The 22,785-nt window shown below is 43.7% G+C and overlaps 1 long non-coding RNA gene across 1 annotated transcript; it reads right to left on the bottom strand.

Annotated features, from left to right (window-relative positions):
- Nucleotides 1–21,296: 21,296 nt before the first annotated feature.
- On the bottom strand, nucleotides 21,297–21,985 carry LOC142363899 (uncharacterized). Its single transcript, XR_012766030.1, has 3 exons — nucleotides 21,829–21,985; nucleotides 21,499–21,665; nucleotides 21,297–21,406 (listed from the first exon to the last, which is right to left on the bottom strand). It is a non-coding gene; the product is annotated as an uncharacterized LOC142363899 (long non-coding RNA).
- Nucleotides 21,986–22,785: the final 800 nt, after the last annotated feature.

Below are 22,785 nucleotides of genomic sequence, written 5' to 3'. Positions count from 1 at the left end.
GAGAGAATGACGTCTTGCCGTCTATTGCTCGGCTCTTTGAAAAAAGAGGTTTCGTGCTCAGAGCTAGCCTTTTGGATCTTCTGGAGAAGAATTAAAAACAAGAATAACTTTGGATCACAAAATCAGTAATTGCAACACTTACACAGACAGCTGAAATCTTTCCCAAGCCCTTGAATCCATTGCACTCCAGCTTACAACTGCTAGACAAGTTGAGCAGGGGACTGAAAAATTTTCTTCTAAATTAAACTTGGACTGGATGCTTTGGTGAACTTGTCTCTTTTATAATAAATATTTTCCCCCTAAAATTATGGAATTGTCTGCTTCATTTCAAACTGTTCCTTCACCTCAGGATTCAGAAAGAACAATGTTTTTTTAATGTGGAAATTTCTTGCACAGGTCCTTTTGTCCTTTAAGCCAAATCCCGTTTTATGTTTCTTAAAGATTTATTTATTGATACTTTTTTGGCCCACCTGATTAGTTACACAACTACATATCACAGATGGGATGTAACCACCAGTTGAAAAACCTTTTTGAAATGTGACTCGAAGCAGCCAAAGAAGCTTTATCAGTATCATGCTGATTTATTTAGCACATACAGTGATCTACTACAGTATTTGGTTTATGTTTGAAGAAACTTTTTTTTTAAATCTTTTTTGGTCTCTTCTGAAAAGTTGACACATGTAACCACTATTGTTTTCTATTCTAATCTTTTCAGATTTTTAGGGTTTAAATCATCTCTAGTAAATAAAAACTTTCAGTTGGAAACATGAGAGGGAAATTTTTTTCTTTCCAACGACTCCTGACCATATGGCATGTTAAAGGAGTTTTGTTTTTCTGTTTTCTGCTTCTGTTTGTTTTGTAATTAAGAAACTACTTGAATGAGAGAAAAAATATATGTATCTTGCCAATCTTGGATCCTTTACGACTTGTAGAGCCAAACATCTTTGAAGTTTCTGACAAATCCTATTAATTTTTTTCCTATTACACGCTAAGGTTCCAATTCTTAGCTCAAGCTGGAAGTGCTGAAATGGCAGAAGCAGTCGGTGTTGTAACTCTCCTGAGATATCCAGTAAAATTTTGGCAGCCTGGAAGGCTAAGCTTTGGATATTGTGGAAATGTATCTAAATTAATCTTTTCATACCTCTGTCATTCATCAGTGTGGACGGACTAGCTATGAAGCTTTGTCATTCAAGAAGGCATCGCCCAGAGCATTTCTGGTGTTGTAGCATTCCTTCGTTATTGCCGGGCTGCTGGCCCCGCCGGGCGCTGCAGAGATGTCGATCGAAGAGATGCTCCTTTGCCTGGGAGAACTTAGATTTCAACAGCATGCTTTATTTCGGGTCCTCTTTTTTCACAAGCCCTTCCGTAACTGAGGGAAGTGGGGTCAGTCCTCATTTAAAGATGGGAAATTGAAGCTCACAAGTGTAACTGATTTGTCAAAAACAATGGCAAAATCAAAATGAAAACACAGAGCTCTCGACTTCTCCTCCAGTGCCAAAACCACCAGAGCATCATTCTCTTCCCTTTGCAGGGAAAAAGCTGCTGGTTCACGTCTTCTGGGGCAGATTTTCAAAGGCAGTGACTATTGGGATTTAAAAAAAGACGCAGCTGCGGGGGAGTTTGGTACCTAGTCATGAAGCAGCCACACAATTTTCCAAACAAGTCCTTTTGCAGCTTGAAACCCTGACCTTTCTCCTAGGCAGAGTGCATTTCATAGTCTGCACCATGAGGATTTTCGAGCCCTCTCAGAGACCCGTTGCTAAAATGTTGTTGGTACCAGGCACGGATTCAGCAGTTTGCAGGGAGAGGCTGTTCCAAGCTCTTCAAGTGCAGTTCTGGTCATTTTTCCAATTGATAAATACCCCACGGGTGACTCCCATCCCTTCCATTCCCAAAGATGTAAACAAGCCACAGACCATTCTGGGTCTGAATCGCAACCAGAGCAGCAAAGTCCTGAAATCCAGCCCACTACCTCATGTTAAATACACTCCTGTGCTATATGATTAATATGCTTTCTACCTAATTGAAGTGTGACACACAAAGCAAAAAATGTTAATTGAATTTTATAGCTCATGAAAGTTGCCAGGTTATTCAGAGATAACTTTGCTGAAGGGATAACATATCTTTTATTTATTTTTGGTTTTGGAAGCATTGAAGGAGCATTAGCTTGGAGAGACAACACGTTTATTTTATTTATTGGCTTTGGGTTCTTGCAGCTAATGGCTAATTTATTTTTCAGAAAACATGCGTAGCTTGGCTCTGAACTACAGTTTGTGTAAAAATCTCATAAAAGAAAAAAAACCTGATCACCAGACCTCTGAACTTGAGTTTTATCTCGGATTTAATCTCAGTTTGAAGTGAGGTCTGACTCCTGACCTATTTCAGTTGAAAATCCCATCACCTGCCAGACTTCTTCTCTGAAACACAACTTCTATGTTTCCTTGTAACTGAGACTGCGTGTAATGTTACAGTAGTCTCTGTTGGGAAAGACTGCTCTGAACTTGTGCTTTGCTACGCGTGACCAATTAAGACAGGAAAAGAGCTGATTAGGGCGCTTGTGAGAGTAGTGACTGTTATAAACCACCATGCATTGATTTTGGCTGTCTAGAAGGGGGGTTTTTTACCCACTGAGTATTGATCATCATATACAAATAAAGATATTTGTAAGGTAATTGCTTCTTCTGCAAGTCCATGTAATATATTTAAAATTTAGTAGCACTAAAACTGTGATCCTCAGTAAACACATTATGCTGCTGCCAAGACAGAAATTCTGCGCCAGAAATACCTGCGCTCTCCAACATATTAAAGACATTTATTTGGCAAAACCTTTGCCAACGATGCCTGGAACATCACATCTCACAGGTCTCTGCCTAATGTTGTCTGTGTCACCAGCCTGAATCTCAGCTGTCAGGAAAAGCTTTGTAAGTATATTAAAAAAAAAAAAAAAGGGAATTTGATGCTTTGAAGACAGGCAGCTCTGCTTATTGCCTCTGTGCCACTGGGGTGGGTAGTCCATGCCCCAGCTTGTTCTGTGCGTTGGGGAGATAAGTTTGAAATATATATATATGTATGTATGTATGTGTGTCCTCTATAACAATATCAGTAATTGCTGATAAGCTCTTGAGAAGCAGCACTGCTTGATTTCTAGTAGATTGGTTAAGTTTGGGTCCACCACCAAGAAAAAAAACCAAGCATGGCATAAAGTTCATCACTTCTCATCTAGCAAATACCTGTTTCCATCTGCAGGAAAGGACAGAAGGCCGAGCGAAACCCAAGTCCTGGCTCATTGGCAGGTTTATTAGAGGAACTATCAACACTCTTATTAAAGGACCTGCGAGATTTTCATATTAGTGGAGTTGCCACACCTGCAGCAACCTGAGGCCTGTTTTGCTTCTTGTTATGCTTTTAGCCTTAGTTTTGATCAGAAGTGCAAGTCAAGCTCAGTTTAATGAAATGAAGCCAGTAGTCAGTTTGGAACATATCTTCTAATACAGAATATGGGAAGAAAAAAGACAAAATTGAAAAGAAAAGGAGATAAAATCATTACGAAATATTTCCAGCCGTTCTGTGAAATTTCTCCAGTTTCTCCACACTCCACCGCGCTCACCCAGCTCTGCTGTGGACGAAAATCCTGGACCATTTCGCATCATACACAAACCAACACCTGAAGTCATGTTTGCCAGCAAGCAGTAGTGACGTGTCCTAGCACCACCGCTACCAGAAAATCTGCATTAACGGCTCGCTGGTGCGGCGGACCCGACTGCTTCTCGTGTTTGCCTCCTTCAGCTGCCTGTGTGACAAAGCAACCAGCTGGCAGAGGACTGCGTAGCAAAGCGTAGCGAAGCACAGTCTGTGGTTTTAAACTACATTATCCTCATCCCCGTTACGAAGAAATACAGCTCCTTCTAATCCCCGTTACACTTCTGCATAATTCTGAACAAGCTGCTGTAGTCTCTAGAGAGAAACCCTTGAATCTTAGGCTGCTTCTAACCAGTATTTGGAAAGCATTGCATTAAAGCCCACATATGTTGCTTGTATTTTATGCAGAAATCACACTAATATGCTTAAACAAGAAATCCTCTCATTTTCACCACAGAACATTTTAGATTTTTTTGCTACACATTTGCTGATGCCACAAGTTGTGACTTCCACAGGAGAGAGAGGAAGCAGCAATGGAAGAAGAGCACCTGCAGCCTGAGTGGGGAGTTGCCGATTCTGATAGGGGATGGGAGCTGAGCAAGCAGCAAACAAAACGTTCCGCAGAAGTACGGCCTACAGCACAAACCCACATCTTTCCAAATTGGTAGTCAGCAAAACTCTGCATATGATTTCACAAAAAGATTTGATACGAAATCCTGTGCTATTGGGTACAAGTTTTAGAGCACGAAAGCGGGTTCCTCATGTATGACTCCTGGTTTTGAATGAATGAATAATGCTGACTATTTGCTTGATAACCTGCCTCCACTGAACAATTTTCTGGTGTACTATGCAAGTACAGAATGTACAATACTAATTAGCTGCTTTGCCCATCTACTTAATATGTTTTGCACATGCCAGCAAATGTAAATACACAATTAGGGCACACTGAGTTAAAAGGGAAAGCAAGATGAAGTACAACTATTATTAGCCAGAACAAAGATCTTCACGGTCTTCATCCATGCTGAGCTCTAATGAAGTTTGCAAAATGTGCAAATCAACTCAGATGATTATTTCAGGTTTGGAAAACAATCCTAGTTCAGAAAGTCCTACACGAAGTATTTTGATGGCTTGGGTGACTGTGGTTTTATGACTATTGTTACTATTAGCAGCTCGTTGTCTACACACATACTATAAAAAACTCATAAGCCAAGTGTGAAAGTAATTAGCATTAGGAAGTTGTGTTAACAGGAATTAGAAAAGTAGTCACAGGAGATCTTCATTACAGATGAACAGTATTAAATGTCAATTGTATCAGGTGCTTTGTGTTGTTGTATGTCTTTCTACTTAAATGTAGGAAGTAAATAAAATTCAGCTCATGGTCAGCTCAGTTCAGTGACAAAAGCAAGGCTGAGGGGGGAAAAGGGATTTCAGTTCTCTCTGTCTTGTTGAGCATTTGCTGATTCCATATCTAGAAACACTTCACTTCTCAGTGCTTGAGTTTGTCTGGGATTATAAATGCTATTATTATTTATTATCAATTATAAAATGCTTAGCTAGTTAGTGCTAGAGAAGATACAAAGAAACTTTGTTCCAGGGAGTCTGAAGCATCCTTCACTGAGGTAAATATTTTATTTTCAGGTTAGAGGTAATTCCTCTTGATCTGAAACCCAAGGTCTTTTGTAAGAGCATTGCCTCTGACACGAAGTATTGCTCTGCAGCAGCCTGACAACTTACTTTCTTTCAGTCTTACATAGGGAACTAATTAAAATAGAGTTGCTTAATTTCCATTCCAGAGGGTTTCAGCTGATGCCTAAAGGCTGACTGAAACATTGTGAAAGATCATAGCTCCAGTTTTCAATTAGTCCAGTTGCTCCCTGGACTGGAATGTGCATCCCAGAACTTGTCCACCTGAATTCCTCAACTAAGGATGCACTGTGTACGTGGGGGAGGGTTTGTCGGAGTGGAAGTCATGCCCAAGCCATGGCACTACCAGGATTTCGGTGCAAGACCTTGCTCCGTGTGGCAGCTTCGTGTCTGCCATCCCTGGGGGTGGCATCAGTGGCTGGGCTTCCTCGAGGAAGAAACAGGTATGTGGATGTGGGGGTAAAGTTGGGCACATGGAGGTAAAACAGAGGCTACCATGCGTCCTCTCAGTAGGAGTATTGCTCATTACCTTTAAAGCAAATTCATACTTGCAATAATAATATTATTAAAACAATATTTTTTATTTAAATAAAATTTAGCTTTATTAGTATTTAATTTCTTCCCCCTTCTTTGCTTCCTCTCCTGAAGTTTAATTTCTACCTATTTTATACATAGCAAAGTGGTTTCTTTCCCACATCCCCCTAAATCCAAGTAGGTTTCAGCAAAGCAAGACAAAGAGAAGCAATTGAGACCGAATGACTAGCAGAGTCTGATATCAGACCCCAGATAGGCAGGGTTTGTGTTTGTTAAATGTGTCTACATCTTCTAGAAAGCTAATTAAAGCTAAGCATATTCTTCTCATCTTACAGCTACTCTGTGTCTGTGGGCTATAAGATACCAAAAAAGGCTTCTGTTTCCCTGATCTTTCAACTGTGTGTCAAAGCAAGGAGCCCTAAATGAAGTTTCATCTTTCTCGAGGTGTTGCTAGGTGTTCATTAGCCTCAGGGCCTTATATAAATGGGAGACAGTGCAGCAAAGGATTTCTGTGGAGACTGGTTTCTTGCCCGCTCTTTAGAAATAAGCCTTAAAGGAGTCTGTCATTAGAGGTTGCTGTCACATTTATTCACGTGTTGTGGTTGTTCCAGGCATGGACTCTGCACTTACTAGCACAAGTATGTATTGCTGTTTCAGTGGATATTTTAGCAAACTCATTTTCCTCACTCTATAGCCAGAGCTGTCTGTAACATCTCCAAAGTAAGGGGAAAGACAGAGTAATATTTTTGTTTCCTAGGTCTTTGTTGGTTTGGTTCAGCTAGGGAAAATGTCCATCCTGGACCAAGGGGCTTTCTGATTACTGGTTTATTATATCACTATAAAACAACAATAAAGCAGAGCAAATAACCCAGTCTCAGGTGAAAGTGCACTGAGCTGAGTTGAGCCACAGGTCCTAATGCCCCAACCTCAATTAAATTCCCAGTGTCTTAACGAGTGGCGGAGTGGGAAGTGTCCTCGATTCCCTGATCACCTCAGCTCTACGTGCTCAAACACTCAAGCACTTTCTAGTAAAGGGCTTTGGGAAACTGGATGTGGATTTGGCCTACCCAGATACCCACTTTTTTTTTTTTTTTTTTTTTTGTTACTGTTCCATTTACTGTGAAGGAAGGAAGTGGTGAGAAAGTAAGTTATGTGCCCAGCCACAGAGTACCAGCAGTTTACAATATTCCCATACTCCCAAGGACAGTCATGTTCTTGGCAGGCTGCTGTTAGCAGCAGGATCACCTAAAAGGGCTTATGGCTGCTGTCAAACCCTGCATAACATGGCAGAGTGCATCTTGTTTGTGGGTATCCTAGCCTTTTTTTATTCAATTTCCGACTCTTAAATTACCCCATGCACTCTTGCAGCTATGTAATCATAGTCTGTTCCCTCATTGTTTGAGGTGATTGAATCCAAAGCCTTTGGACTTTTTCAGGTCATGAGTGCCAGACCTCAAAGTGACCTTTACTAACAAACCCTTGTTTCTCTTCCTCTTGCATGTACTTACTTTCCAGGATCAATCTCTTTCCAAAAACAATATTAATTTTGGCCCCATACCCTACTCCATTTCCCTCTGGTATATGCCTGGAGCAGTAAGGATAAGGACAAAGCTCTCTGTCTTTAAAACAGTTCTCTTTCTACTACCGTGGGGTCCTTTTCTTTACATCCCATTCTAAGGGGGAGGACAGAGTGTTTTGCAGTAAGGGAACTCTGCCCAGCGCTAGCGACTCGTGCAGCATCCATCGGGACTATTTACCAGACTTGTTCCCATCCCACTTTGATATTCTTCGAACACGAAGGGGAATGCATAACCTAGGAGCACTAATGCACAATCACTTTGTTCCGCCTTACAGTGTTTCTCCAACGCATTCTGCATTAAAAAAAGCAGTCACAAAACAAGTGAAGTGAAGAATAATGCACGGATATTGGAGTAGACGGGGACAGAAAAGGCAGGAGAGGCTGATCCTGCCATACTGTGCTCCGTTTTGATCACTGCAGCAAGAATCGGTAGCTGGAAGCTACTGATTAAGAAATTCTAACAAGTTAGATGAACACATTTAACAGCAGAGTGACGTCATCCTTGGAAAGAAATTACTGCAGGAGTCAATGGACATTTTGATCCCTTCACAGCAAGGCTGGATGCCGTTCTAGAAGATATACCAGGCTAAAGCCTGGACTTCAACAGGCTGTGAACTGGGGGAAGGAGCCTAAAGAGAGGCCAAGTGACACTTCACCTCTCACCTTAAGCTTTCATGAATCAGTGAAAAACAGGCTTACTCCTTTTGAATGCACAAGCTTCAAGCCAGGACAGTTTTACAGACCTGCGAAGGCTGAAGGGCAGGCGTAATGCTATCACAATATTTGCTCGCCATGGAAGTTTTGTCCCCAAATCTCGGGCATCAAAAGGACACAAGAACTCACTGAGCAATGTGTGCGCACAGGAGAACAGCTCGCAGCCCTTAGAAAGTCATGCCTTCTTCCCTGCCCCAAGCAACCAAATGGGAAAGGATGGGGGCTATAAACACCGCTGGATAAGTGAGGGAAGCCCTGGCAATCAGCCCCTTTGCCCTGTCACGATACCCTTCAAAACTTCCAGAGCTCTGGACGTGGTCCCTGCTCCCCAGGGAGGACAGGTCACTATCACACCATCAGCAGTCCAGGATGGAGAAAGCTGCTGTCATTTGTCAACATCACCGTTTTTGTTGATTAATTAACAGGAACAGATACGTGCACGGCTGCTGTGATTGCAGCAGATAAATGTGGGATAGGATGGGCAGCTTAGCAAGAGCAAAGGGGTGCAGAGGCGTGTGTTCCATTCCCAAATTGCAGGGCAGGAAGGGTGAAATGGAGAAGTGTTAATGCTCCGTTAGCTTATCTGATGGGTGGAATTAGGACAGTTGGGTCTGAGGGTTGGGTTTTTTTCATGTTTCCTTTTGACAAACATTGCTCTTCTTGCTCTTCCTCTTATGGCGAAGAGTTAATCGCCTTCCTTCCCTCTCCACCCAAGCACTGGAAGGTGCAGAGGGTTCAGCTGCTGATGCTTTGCAGGAGCCAGCGTGGGTACCTGCTCCTGCGCTTCCCAGGCTTCTCCAGCACACACCATCCCAGCTTCGCATCCTGAGTTTCAGGGAAAAATCGCACTTTTTTCCCATTTGCGGCCTCGGAGTGAGGATAATTATCCCCATTACCTCAGCACGCCTGAACTATTTTCACTGCCTGTGGTTCTCTGCTTTCTGGGAGCAATGACACTGGTATACAGTAAAGAAAGGGCCCTATCTGAGCCAAGTACTCTTTATTTAGAGGAAAGATTTTTATTTAGAAGAGAGACTTTTAAGAGAAAACAGATTTTTAAGGGCAGTAAATCACTCTGTATCTCCCTACCTAGAGCTTACTTATCCCCTGATGTTAGATAGATGCATCTGAGGTTTTTTTAGAGTTTTCTAGAGACTGTCTTTTTGTGGGCAGCTCTGGACTGCCGACTGCCCCTCCAACCCAAGGGGGATCAGTCCTGGGATGCCTTACACCCAACTGTGGCTCAGCAGCTGTTTTAGTTTGGCTGGGACCTTTAAATTAGGCCATACCCTTGTAAAGGAGTCCTCAGCATTTGCTGAGAGATCATTTATTGTGTTATTCTGCTCATTCCCTTCCCATTCAGACAGGAAAGTCTTATACAAGAAGTTCACCTCGTGGAAAAGGTCATGTACAAAGTTCAAAAAACAGTGTCTCTGTATTCCTTTGATTATTGCTTAATATCCCTATGCCCATCCCTTAAGCCACAAAACAGGGGAAGATATTTAAAAATACTCTCCATTTTGGCACATTCCCCATAATTTGGCAGTATTTGGGTTGAGGCTTTTGGTTTACATTTATCCGAGTTTCGGAAAAATCAGGACAAAGCTCAGCTGGAGTTTCACAGTTTTGCTGAGTTTCACAGAGAACCCCCATGCAGAATTGCCGCAGGTTTTGTGGGTCTCCATCCAGCCCATAAATCAGTTGAGGTCGACTTGAAACTCAGCCCAGGTATGCCACGACACCCCAGCAGCCCCGGGACTGATCCAGGCAGCTGCACAGAGGCTTGCGCAGACCTCGCCTGTGCTCAGCTCCTGCTCTGCCATGGGCTTTCTGCATGTCCCATCCCTTCTGCCTTCAGTGGTCCATTGCCACCAAACTTGCCTGCTTTCCCAGTGCACGTGTGTTAACACCAGCATCCTCACGTCAGCGATGTCCCATGGTAGCAACAGGCAGAGCTGTTATCACTCACTGCAAACCATTCTTTCCGCTTTTTTTTTGACTGTCAGATGTGGAAAACGGAACAGGATGATCACTCAGCAGGTACCTTGTCTCTGCTGCCTGCTGGAAAGTCACAGCAAAAATGAAAAATGAGAGGAGGAAAGATTTGGAAAACACTCAAAAGGCAGTGGGGCAAATTAAGTCCAACTCTGCTGTGGTTTTGCTGGTCTTGATAGAGTTGCACCAAGAGACGACTAGTCAGATGTTCCACTGATTTGTCAGCAGGCAATTGGTAAAAATCTTTTAGCACTTTTACTTGACGAGTGATCATTTTTTCTTCCCACAGAACTCCTGTGGGTATGACGAGGCGTTCCTCGGAGAGCGCTAATGATCTCATCCTAGCTGACCCTACAAAGAAACCTTTAGCCCAAGCATGAACACTGATCAGCAAGTGCTCACTCATCATGGTACAATTGCTAGTTGATGCTCCATTTGGTCTTGCATCAGTTTACCCACAAGGGTTTCCATGGAAATTAATATACAATATCATACCTGTTGTATCATGCCCAATCTGCTGTTTTTCCATGGGATGTACCACATGCCAGCCCTATAAATCCTTGAAAAGCCTTGGATCTGTAGGGTAGTAATTACCCGGTGTTTGTGGAGTGAATCCAAAACATACTCTGGGTCTGTGGAGCTGTAATTACGCTATAGACTGCATGACTAACCGACTGCTGCCGGACGTTTTCCCAGTCACAAGGTGTAATGTAACCCTTGCAGCCACTGGATGTTTTCCTACATTAAAAGCCTTTGCAAGGATTTCAGGGATTGAATGTAATTCAGGTGCTGTAAACCTAGATTCAGGTTTTAGGCCAGATTTGTTGGTAGAAGGCCTCTTGATATGCAACTTCCCCACCACATGAGACCTCCATACATTTGGTGACACGATCAGGACCTGTCCCCAGCACACCCCTGCAAGTGGGGTCAGTCAGTGTCTTATGTCCTGCAACGGGAGATGCTGTGCTCCATGACCTGAGCCTCTTTCCCCCTGCTACGTGGCCCCTATCCAAGAGACGGGGGCTGGTCTGTGGATTAGGGACCCAGAAACCATCTGTGTCCAGCGTCAGGCTCCTTGGTAGGAACAGGGGAGCGGGGAGAGTCAGCAGCCCAGCTCGTGATGGAGACAGCCTACAGCAGGGTCTTTGCTCAGCTCTTTCCCCATGCTCTTCTCAAAACAGCTTTTCAGTCCTAGTAGGTAGCAGCATCTAACAGCCACTGGCATCTGACAAAGGGGATCCACCTCAAGAAGTGATGGGAAATCCCAGAACTCTACGGATCCTGTGTGAGCACACGTGCACAGTGTCCTTGGCAAAGCTGTGACATCCCTTTGGTGATTTCCTTTATTGTTAGTCCAGCCATGATCACAGTTTTCCAGATTTGGAGGGGCCACAAAAGACATAAAGGGGAAGGTCAGGACTTTAAGATGATCAGGAGAAAATAGGTCAGTAGGGTACAGAGGTGTGAGAGAAAACAGTAACATTAAAGGGAAAATCCAGGGCTCAAGGGTGCGGTACTGATGGCCCAGCAGCAGGATAAAAGGATGTAACCATATGGTCACACCCAATGCATTACTTTCATTTTTATCTCCTCTCCTTAAAACTGCCTCTGGTTTCAGCCACCACCCATCAGAAATACTATGGAATTAGCTACATTGTGTTGAGGGCAGGGTATTTTCAGTTACAGAAACACTTTCCTCTGAAATCAAGTCCTCCAAGAACTGCTTTGGAAGGCGAGTCTGATCACAGAAGGAGGAAAACACATGCTGTATTTCTTTGTCCACTCCTGTCATCAGGTGTGCAGGTCCTTCTGGTGTGCCAATTAATTATGTCTTCCAGTGTTTACCCACGTTGATGCTGGAGGGACTTGAAGGTTATACACTGCATGCTTGGGGCAACATAATCTCCTATCCCTCTGAAACCTCAGAAGGTACAAGAAGATCCCTGGAGCTCAGAGCGCTCCGCGAAGTACTTGTGAGAATAATGATAATTCATTTGCTGTGCCCGGTAGTTTTAGTTTGCATTCCAAGGATGATTTTATGTGGGACTCTGGAATTTCTTCTAAGTGTGGTAAAATAATTTCTGAGAGTTACTGAGGCATTTTACAAATGTTTACAGCTGGGGCATGCAGCCAAAAGGGACGGAAGGTAGATATAGCCGAAATAAAGTTGGCTTAATACCATTAATTCATCAAAGGGTAATTGTGCTAGTTAAAACTTTACCCATAAGACGTGCCTGTACCACAAATGGAGGCAGTGAGCTGTGACTGGCGACCTGACAACCACTAAAAAAATTTGCAGTCACAGTCAAGATCTTTTAACAAAACCTCAAGCAGGAAGATGGAGTCACATGCGTCTGGACACCACTGCCATATGGCAACGTACCTGCACATCCTTTTGCAGTGAACGGTAGCTTTGTGGGTTGTATCACCAGGACAAGGTAAGGAGATGGGAAGCAGCATCAGGAAGATGACTGAATTGCATAATGTGTCTATTTTTTCCTATGATCACCTCCTGCAAACTGTCCATGTTCTCACTATCTTGCTCTCTCTTAAAGTGGTGGACTGAGAGAGAACCCAAATCTGCAAGTTGTCCACACAGTTTTGCATGTCACTTTGCAGAAGGTTGTGTCCAGATTATGACTCTATATATATCTATACACGTGCATACATATATAATTGAAACAGCTATTCTTCACCTTCTGCTCTTCAGCTTCTGAGTGGTGAACTGGGACTAACTTTACAGAATACCCATTTCCATCCTTTAATTTTTAAGGACAAGTATCGTAGCTTCCAGAAGGACTTTAATGGCAAGCAAAGTTGTTTCTTCTTGAGAGGCTGATAAAGTGAAACTTATATCTTGCAGCTGCTGTAGTCATTCTCTTGAAAGCACGCTCACCTCGCTCCTCCTCCAGTAGAAGAGACCTATTGCTCTGCTCTTGGCACTGCTTGTGCCTGCCCTTGGACTGAGCTCCTCGGGCATGAGACCATACTGGGCTTCTGTTAGAAAGGGGATCGATGCCTTAGCTGCAAAGAAAAGGAATTGAATCACAATAGACATTGCGGGAGAGAGGGCTTTTGAAAATATTTTCTGTTTCTAATTTTGGTAAGGAAATAGGCAATTACTGTCTTAAAAAATTAAATGTCATGAAATTTCAAACTCCATTTGTTTCTGATAAATATCTTGCAACTTGTGACAAAGGTTGCTGGAAATCTCCCCTAATAGCAGTGCCACGTTGGCCAAGAAGTGTTTGATCTGTGCTCTGACCTTTTCTTCATGTGGGTTGGACTGGCCTATAGTCAGATAAAAAAATCATCTGGTTAGTTCAGTTTTTAAAAATAAATTTGAGCCAGTCAGTCTTCACTTCATAGCAGCTATACCAAATCTATCCAGAGAAGTGGTTAAAACTAGGAATAGGCCAGCCCTAGAACGCCACTTGCCAACTTACTTGAACTTTATAGCGGGAGTCTGAAACCTTGATCTATGTGTCTTCAAGCTTTGGCTGAGGTCCAGCTCTTCCTACTACCCAAGAAGGCCTGGTCAGCCAGCGCATACTTTGTTGGATGTGCCTCCATGAGGCAGACCAGCAGTGTTTACACACGTTGGCATCTGAGTCACCTCCACGCTTCACTAGGTCGTGATTTCTGATGTAAAACCTGTTCAGTAGGTTGGGTTTAAATGGCTGTGCAGATATTTGAGCATCAGCTTGTCTTTAGACTTTGTCTTAGAAGGTTTATTTGGCTCTAATCCAGTTTTATATGAATTTTCTGCCATATAATGTGGTCTGCAATCATAGTACTCGGTTGAGTTAGGGAAATACCCTGGCACCCATTGAACAGACCAGCATCAAACCCTGCAGCCCAGATTTTTAAAGTGCCTAGCAATGCTGCTAGTCCTTTTCAAAAGGCCTTTTGTGTCTAAATGCCATCTGTTTGAATGAACTCACTGGCTTTCCAAAGAAATTCCACAACTTCTACCTGCATTGTCAGCCCAAACACTTGTAAACAATCTCTTCCTTAGAAGTCGTAAGTCTCATTAAATGAATTCTTCAGTGATTGCCCTGAAAGTCTGCAAATAGTCTTTCATGCTATAGTGTTCAACTTTGGAGAATGACATGAGGTGCTTTATTCCTAGAAACCTGCGAGGCTTGAAGGCAGGTCAAGAAAAGGCAAATGGGTCCATCCTGATGTGCCAGGTTACTACGGACTGGGATTTCCTTAGTCGTTAATAATCTTTGGGAAACGTATCACCATGTATTGCCTTTACATTGCCACGGGTGTAGCAGAGGCAGTGGAGGCAGAGTCACCAACTGTGGTGGGACAGGATAGCAGTCAAACACGGCAGCTTGGTCTTTAACTTGCACTTGTGATGGAGCACAGCTCATCTGTCACTGCTACTACAGCCCGCCTGAGGCCGTGGGAATTAATTACAAAGCTTGGGAAGAAAAGTCAATAACAGAATTGAAATATTCCCATCAGTTTCTCTTGAATTAGATCTCCCAGATAACGTCTGCTGATCATAAAATATCATACCAGGTGAGATAATATTGCTAATTAGAGGGACACTGCGCCCAGTCTTCAGCCAACTCTTGTGCAGCTCCATGAGGTCATGCATGAATAGGCTCCAAGGAGAAAGGCAAAGTGTCAATAAGGATGACTGTCTTCAGTAGATTCACCTGTGATAAGCACATTCCAGTGAGTCAGTGCAGGATGAGTATGTGATGGAATTTTCGTATCCATGTAAATATAATGTAGTACAGAAAAATCCAGTAAATGGCTATTTTTTTTCCACAGATTCTTTTGAAAATTAGAGATAAGCAATAGGAAATCTGAGGCAGAAGACAAATACCCAGTATCTGTGGATATTTTTTGTCATGCTGTGCGCATGAAGTCATCCTTCATAGTATGGTGGGAAAAAAAAAACCACGCACAAAATTACTTCCAGTTGGTTCTGAGGTAGGTCCTGAGTGACCAAAATCTATGTCCTTTGAAACAAATCCAGATCATATTAGCTGTGCAGGCTGTGTTCTGATTCAGTGTGGAATTTGTTTTTCCCATCATGTGAGAGAGAAAACATCCAGTCCAAAAAGGGAGATGTCAGCGTATACGCAAATTCGCTCATCAGAGAGAAATGATGCTGCAAACACGCAAAGCAGAGGAGCGGGCTTAGCAACACGATAACTCTCTGTATTGCCTTGTGGACAAAACCCTCTTTGAAGGATTAATAACAAACTGAAAGCTCCCTGGAAATCTCTCCCTTGTTTGTTTTGGCTTCTAGAGCATTTCTAAGTGTAATTACTAGCAGTTGAGAAATGGAGAGGATGAAAAAACTCTTGTGGTTAGTGCACAGGGTGGTGGCTCAGGAGACCTAGGTTGATTTCTAACCTCTGTCATGGTCCAGTGTCACACATCAAAAAGTGCCTTTAATTCATCCACAGCTCGGATCCTTTCCTAGGGCAGGGATGAAGCTGCCCTTTGCCTGCCCAGTGCCCAGGCTGCCAGCGGCACAGGCAGCAGCTCCTTACGTGGAGGTGCCTTACGCAGCCAGCGCTCCGTGGGCTGCTGATGCCAATGTAATTCAGGCAGTGCTAATGACGCATCCTTCCTTAAGGGTCCCCAGTGCTTATATAGAAGCCTCTCTTAACAGCAACATACTGCTTCAGACGAGGAAAATCCAAAATTCCTGTGCGCAGATCCGCATCCTTTTAAGCCAGTGGATATGCATGGATTTGTGATCCGCAAGAATGAATGTCTTCATTAAGACACATCTTTGCTGGGCAGTGACAAATCTTCCCTTCAGAACGTAGTGATTAAGGTTTAATTTTATTCCGGATTATAGGCAGCTCCATTTGCAAACCAGCCCTCATCCAAGTTTACGCACATATTGCCTGGAAATGAACGTTACTCTCCAACTGCTTAAGCTGCTTTGGATGAGAAATGATGGTTTCAGGAAGATCAGGAGCATAAGAACGATCTGCAGGCTAAGAAGGAAGTTAAGAGAAAGGGCTGTCACGAGTCAGGAAGAAATGCTGCCACCTGTGAGGGTCTGAGTCTTCCCGATTGCTTGGGAGAGCTGGAGAAAGTTGATGGGAAAAGGATGGATTAGTGAAGGTGATGAGTTTACAGATGGTGAGCGTGAAGGCAGCCTATACATATGTGTGTGTGTATATAGATATACGTATAAATCATCACCAGGAATACCCATAGGCTTCAGTCTGCTTAGAGAAAAATCCATGGTTATGGTTCTGGAGGTTTATTATACAGCAGCAGCCGGGAGCATCACATGAGCTGAAGCTATCGGTCTCATCTTAAACACCAAAGGGGATAAAGCCTGTCCTGCCCAGTTCAAGAGCTGAGCAAGGAAGAGGGGCAGAGGGCTGGAGGAGAAGCAGGGTAGAGGCAAAGGACACGAGGCTTGCGGGGCTGCCCAGCAAAGCTGGGATGCAAGTGGTGGTATCTTGTACCCTGTTCATGCAGACCTACCTCCTCTGGTGTTTTCCTCGCAGGCCTATTCTGCCAGATAAAGGTATTTAAATACAACAGATTATTATTTCTTCTTAAACACTTATGGTCATCTCCCTCTGGGAGCGGTAGGAGGGTATTTGATGAATATTTCACCCTCGCTGTAGTGACAGCTTTGATTTGTGAAACAGCTTCGAATAAAAGGTAATATTTCACGGAAAAAATAGTGGACATAATTCTGTGTGTTGCAAAGACAACAGCGGAGAACTCAAATGCCTGGACATGCCGATATCTGAGTGCCAAAATCCCGGATGGATATAAAAGTCAGCAGTTTTAACCCAGAGAAGTAACACTGTAATCATCCCTGATTAAGTAGATTCTGCTTGGTTATTGTTTTCCAGTATCCGTAGCTCTGCTCATCAATTTTTCACATTTTTCCCTGGCTGTTTTCTCACATTCAGTTTCTTTGCTGGTTTGATGTTCTCTGGAGATTTCTTTCATAAATTCTTACGATTTCCTTGGAGAGATCTTTTTTTTTTTTCCTTTGTTTTCCAAATGAAGGTTGTTGCTGCGGTGTGGTGTAGCGAGAGGAGAAAGCCAGGCAGTGGAAACTCCTTTAACTGAATGACATGGAAAAACCCCTCTGGCTCCCTGTCAGCCAAAGCAGGTCGAATGCAGCCAGAGCTATGAGTCTGTCGATGGATCCTAAATCCAGTATTTGATATTGATCTCCAGCTTCACTAATACCATATTGACACTGGTGACATCAGTCCTGACATCAGCGTGATGAAATACAACCAGGACATATAAAAATGACTTCATACTACCAGATTTGCTCACAGCAACCACTGGAACAAAACCGGAAAAGATCTTTTGTAAGTTTGATTAGTTATTAGTAATAATGTTTTGCTGGAGGAGCTCTGTAGGCTGGAGGAGCAGCGCTTGCTTGCTATCCAGCTGTCCATGCGAGGCTGTTCAGGCTTGATGCTGAGGGGAGATTGAGAGGAGCAAAGCCGGACTGCCTCAGTGGTTGGGATAGGGGGACATCTGAAATACTTGAAAATTGGCCTTGTAGGTGTTTAAAGCAGATATTGCACCCACCTTGGCTCCCTGGCTGCGGGAGGAGGTTTGCTGGGCATGCCCTATACCGCGGCTCAGCCAATGGACCAAAGCTGATCTTCAGCTTCGGAGGAGATTTTTGGAGATTCATCTTTCCGTGATCATTTATAGCCCCACATTAAGCACATGTTACAGAAAGGCTCCCCAACAGCAGCATTGGTGCCCTGCTGTTGCACACACATGGGACACACACTCAGCCGTGCCCAAGGTGCTGGGCACATCCCCCTGCAGAGTAACAGACCTGGGGTCTGCTGCCATCGCTGCCTCTGTCAGTGATGCGCCTGGGGATGTCCTTTCTGAATTTAATTAAAATCCAGAAGAAGGGCCATTAAATCCTACAAAGGCCACTGCATCGTTTTGCAAAAGAGATTGTTCTTAGTGACCATGGTGGTATTTAGTGAAACGGTTATGAGCTGACAAAAATTCACATGGTAACTATTTTTTAATAAAATGAAGGGGGAAGGAAGAGAGCAATTCAGATTTTCCCTTGAAAATTTTACAAAATTACTTTTCACATACGTCAATTATCTCCACCTTCATTTTATATATGAAAATCTGTGCCTACAGAGTGAGTCAATAAAAGCCAATAAAATGAGAACAGTATGAGACAGATCTTTGGGTTGTATAAATACAGCATGGCTGAGGTGACATCACTGGGGCAAGAGTGATTTATGCCAGCTGAGGATCTGGCCCGTAAACTGGGAATAACTCTTTCTGTGCTGTGATTTATGTTCTCCAGTTATTGACTGCTTAGGAATAAGCCCCCTGTTATAAACAATCTGGGAAGCGAAGAAAGCAATTGTGTCTTAATGAGACCATGGTTCAAAGCACTGCCCTGTTACATTGACCCTTCTATAGATCAGAAAGTCTCCTTGATTTAATTACCTTACAGAACCCCAGACTAGACAGCTCCAAAACTCATTTATGCCCCGATGTTTCTTCTCTTTTTTTGGTGCACTTTATAGTGATTTACAATTCAGCCAAGGGATTCTTCAGGCAACTGATGAGAATTGTTTAGAGGGGTTTGCAGTTTGTATGCAATTACATTTTTCCTTAAGGAAAAAAAAGAAACCAAACTATTTTGAGACTATCAAGGTCTTGTCTCCTTTCCCAAGCACAAAGAATATGCAGTTCTGCCTTTCAAGTCTAAAGGACCAAAAACTTCAAGGATAGAATTAGGGGAATTTAAATTAGAGGCCACACACTGCACACGTCTGAAACGTTCCCATTAGAAAGTTCACAGTTCAGTCTTGCATGCAGTTTTCAGCAGATATTACAGGATTGTTCCACTAGGATTATCTCATCTTCAAGGAGATTTCTTCCCCCCACCTCCCCCTTCGAATCTGTGGTATAAAGCTGTGGAAATAATGCGATGTTCCCTTCCATTCACAAATCAGTGTTCTCTTCTGTCTCAGGATGTCTCGCAGCCTCTAATTAGATAAGGCTCAAAACATTCCCCTAAATTAATGAAACACCCAACTATTACATCTTATTTTCTCCTGGAGCAATACTGCACGGTACCCACATGTGCAGCAAATGGAGTTGGCTCCTCGGTGCCCCAGCCCACGGGATTTCTCCTTGCCGCTGGCAGGGAGGGAGGGATGCTCAGGGTCACTACAGCCCCAACCGAGCGTAACCTAACCGGGGACCATGGCCACCGACCGTGGGGTCACAGAGCTCCCCGTGCCCAGAGGTGGCTGCTGGCCACTGAACCAGTGGAAGTTGTCTTTGTGCTGTCAAAAGTCTTGGTAAATACTCAATAACCACCAGCCGCTGTGTTGAGCCTTTGAAAAAAAAATCTCCCCCATAAGTTTTTCCTTCATCTCCGTGGATTGAAAGACTCTTGTGTTATAGTTGCCCAAAGTCCCTGCATGATTTAAAAGCTGAAATCCCACTGCATTTTCATAATTTACAGTTGGTTTGCAGAGACTTTGACGGAAAGACACAATTCCCACTCACCATCCTTCAGAACTCCCTTCTGCACATCCCCTATCCTGATTCTGCTTTTTCCCTTTTCACTAGATCTTTCACTCCCGGTACCTAGCCCTTGGATTTTTCCGTCTCTTTCCTTTCTCTGACCACAGACACTCGGGGTTCCAGTCGTTACTGTCCCGGTCTGACCTCGGCACAACTGCTAATGTCTGTCTCGGTCTCAGGGGGCTGCAGAGGAAGAGTCTGATACAGAAACGGGTCAGGTCCTCTGGCCCCGGACATGAGCACACTACCTGTGCTCAGCAAAGCACCGCGCCGGGTCTCGCATTTATATAAAGCCGTGAACTAGCTCATACCATTAATTATCGCTAATGTTCAAGATGTAGCAGAATTTTGAACAGAAAGCATCCCGTATATTGGCATGTTTATACCTTGTGAATATATGTTTTCTTTATTCTCAAGTGCTGTAAGCAGAAACTTATAATCCCTCAGGAATGAAGTCACTTGGGCAAAGCTATAGTATGTATCTTAAAAGAGGAACTTTAACCCATGTTGTAAGCCACATATTAATATTTAATAAGCCCCTGCCTTCTTTCAACACAAATAAAATATTATTGCTCTCTGAGCTGAAATATGTTTAAATGGAACAATGATTTATATTTTTCCAAAACAAACAGTCTTCAAGTGAAGCCCTTTTGAAATTATTTGAGAGATATTTTTGTGAATTGGATGGGTGCCTAAAAATAATGCTGTAGATTGTAAGATCTGACAATAGCAATAATTACACTGCCATAATTCACATTAAGCGCTCTACCTTCCTCTGGGTATCAGGACTCCCTTTTTCTCCTTGATGTCTAGGGCATTTTAATGTACTCTAGTTGGACATTTAAATCTACAATCCCAAGCTCCTCTGGAAAATCTAGTCTTGTATTTTTAGAACTGGAAAAGGACATAGGGAACTTGTTTCTCCCTATTAAAATTATCATAAGTGTCGCTACTAATCGGAGAGGGGAAAAAAAGAAAGAGAATAATGTGACAATTGTAATGATTCTACTCTGTCATAAAACAAATATGTTAATAGTGAAATCCAATCATCAAATTGCAGAGCCGCCCTGACATCTGGACCAAATTAGAGGCGCTCGAAGGCGAGCCTGTGCAGCGCTGCGCTGATGCTGCTGGGCCCTGGAGCCGCAGCAGGTGGATGGGCAGGGTGAGCTCACGCTGCTTTCATGCTCCTCCAACCTGGGAGAGCTGGTCCTGGTCCCCTCCGAAACGGTCCTGGTCCCCTTTGAAATGGTCCTGGTCCCCTCTGAAACCGGGGATGCCGCTGAATCAGCCCACAGAGAGATCCATAACCAGCATCGATGCCCTCTGCAGTCAAACAGATTTTCCTGGGGAGGCTTTTCAGCCTGCAGTAAAAAGAAGGGATCGACTTCTGGGTGCCCCTGCGCACGCGTGGCTCCGCTGAATTGCAGATCAAACATTTCCTGCATTCTTGATGTATTTTTCTTTGCTTTGTTCAGCGGAAGAAAAGGGGAGAAGGAAAAACAAACATGGTTTAAAGTCCAGTGGCCACTGGCAGGCTGCTCAGCCCTGGCATAAGCAAGCACAAGCTTCAGGCTGGTAATGCGCTCCCGGCTACCTGGGTTTCTGAAGAGCTGTTTCAGTCATCACGAGCCAGATTTCAGGAACGCTCTCCAACCCTGTGTGCTGCACAGCCCTGCCAGGTCCACATCTGACATCCGAATCCCCGGGCTGGGACGGTGCCGCGTCGCACGTCACCTCCAGGCTCTGCTGAAGTCACCAGGGCTTTAGGAACCAAACACCCGCGGGACACAGAGCTTGCTTAGCTCAGACGTTGGAAGACCCTCCATAACACTTACCAGTGTGGTGCTGGTAGTTAGGTTAATAAAAGGACTGGATTCCTGAGAAGGTTTCAATTCAACCCGAAGCAATGTAGCTGTGCTGCCTCACCCAGCTGAGGGTCTGGCACCTGGTGACCCATCAGCAGCACAGCCCCCAGAGGATAAAATACCAAAGGAAAATAGCTCTGTGTGAAAAGAAAAATGACACCAATAACAGCATAACGAAGCCGTCTCACCTATCAAATGGCTGAAATGGCTGCAAGCAAATCCTGCGCATTATCTGGCAAAATATGATTAAAATTACGCCTGTACGCTCCTTAAGGGGACAGATATGAAAGCTGTACATACTTCAGGGCTGGCCTGTCTCTCTGCAGTCAGATTTGCCATTTTCTTTTAGAGGTTACTGGAATGGGCTGTCCTGGGTTTGCCCCTCGGCAGGCTGGGTGCTGCAGACCTGCCCCGGGCAGGCAGGGTGAGTGCTCCCACCGCGTCCCACCCACTGCCAAGGCTGGGTGCCACCCCGGCACCACTGCGAAAGCCAAGCCAGTCTGCCCTTTTATACTGCAAACGGGACGAGAAGAACAAGGATCGCGGTGATGTACGCTATTGACAACGCGTCAGGGCTTTTGACTGACTGTAAATCAACACGACACAGTGGAGTTTCAGAAAGCGAGACTGGTTTCCATGTTATTTCAGTAACTTGGCGCTTCTTTAAACATTAACCAAGCCCTACCACATAAAACCAGAGACACTAAAGGGGGAAAGCGCTTCTTGCAGGACATCACTTCCCCTCAATTTTTTGCCTGATATTTTTAAGTGCTCTCCTTAGCCCAGTTTTCAGTGCTCCTGAGCGATGGAGACTCCTATCCAGGCAGCAGCTGAGCGGTCCTGTTTATTTATAAGAATCAGCCGGAGCCACACAAAAGGTTATGGCTACAGGCCAAATGTCTTTGACATCATAGCCTGTCATTAATGGCATAAATCCTCTGTGATTTCATTTCCCAGTCAGCTAACCAGCATCTATCACAGATTATTTTAAAGGAAAAAATGTCTAAACATTTACCTTCAAACCCCAAACAGATCATATCATTCTATTTTGCCTTCCCAATATTAAATATATTCTCTTGCATATGGCATTTTTATTACAGGTTGTGACCAGTCACGGAGCTTGTTTCAGAAAAAGATATGTCCGAAGAGAAGTTTTCTTATTGTTCCCTAAGGGGAAAAACAAAAACGGCATTTCGCTTAACAAAACCTTTACTAACTACACTGCTTTGCTGTTTTAATTGTATTTTTGTTCCCCTG

The sequence above is a fragment of the Opisthocomus hoazin genome, chromosome 21 (genome assembly GCF_030867145.1).
Source record: "Opisthocomus hoazin isolate bOpiHoa1 chromosome 21, bOpiHoa1.hap1, whole genome shotgun sequence".
In the NCBI taxonomy this organism is placed as follows: Eukaryota; Metazoa; Chordata; class Aves; order Opisthocomiformes; family Opisthocomidae; genus Opisthocomus; species Opisthocomus hoazin.
This window is presented reverse-complemented; position numbering and strand designations above follow the sequence as displayed.